Source organism: Penaeus monodon, chromosome 32, assembly GCF_015228065.2.
Source record: "Penaeus monodon isolate SGIC_2016 chromosome 32, NSTDA_Pmon_1, whole genome shotgun sequence".
NCBI lineage: Eukaryota > Metazoa > Arthropoda > Malacostraca > Decapoda > Penaeidae > Penaeus > Penaeus monodon.
Genome location: NC_051417.1, coordinates 28,622,445 through 28,622,891, shown reverse-complemented (window position 1 = coordinate 28,622,891; position 447 = coordinate 28,622,445).

Below are 447 nucleotides of genomic sequence, written 5' to 3'. Positions count from 1 at the left end.
AAATATCACTAGCATATATTTTTCCCTCCTTCGGTATTCCTGTCCTTCAGAAGACGAGTCAGGAAGGGCGACAGTAAGATAATTCTCCCGAGAGAAAAGGTCCTTGCCTGCGGTATAAGGGGTGGGGGTCAGGGTAGTGGGTGGGGGAAGGAGAGGTAGGTGGCAGGAGAGGTAAGGGGTTAGGGTGGAAAGGGAGGTAGGGGGTGGAGGAGGGGAGGTAGGGGTGGAGGAAGGGGAGGTAGGGGGTTAGGGTGGAAAGGGAGGTAGGGGGTGGAGGAAGGGGAGGTAGGAGGTAGGAGAAGAGGAGGTAGGAGGTAGGAGAAGAGGAGGAGGAGGGAGGGGAGAAGAGGAGTGAGAAGGGGGTGGGGGTGTTGGAGGATTGACCAAGGCTGAGTGTGTTGGGGCGACTGGCCAGGTGTGGTCCTTCTGTTGCCTTCGTCTGTTTTG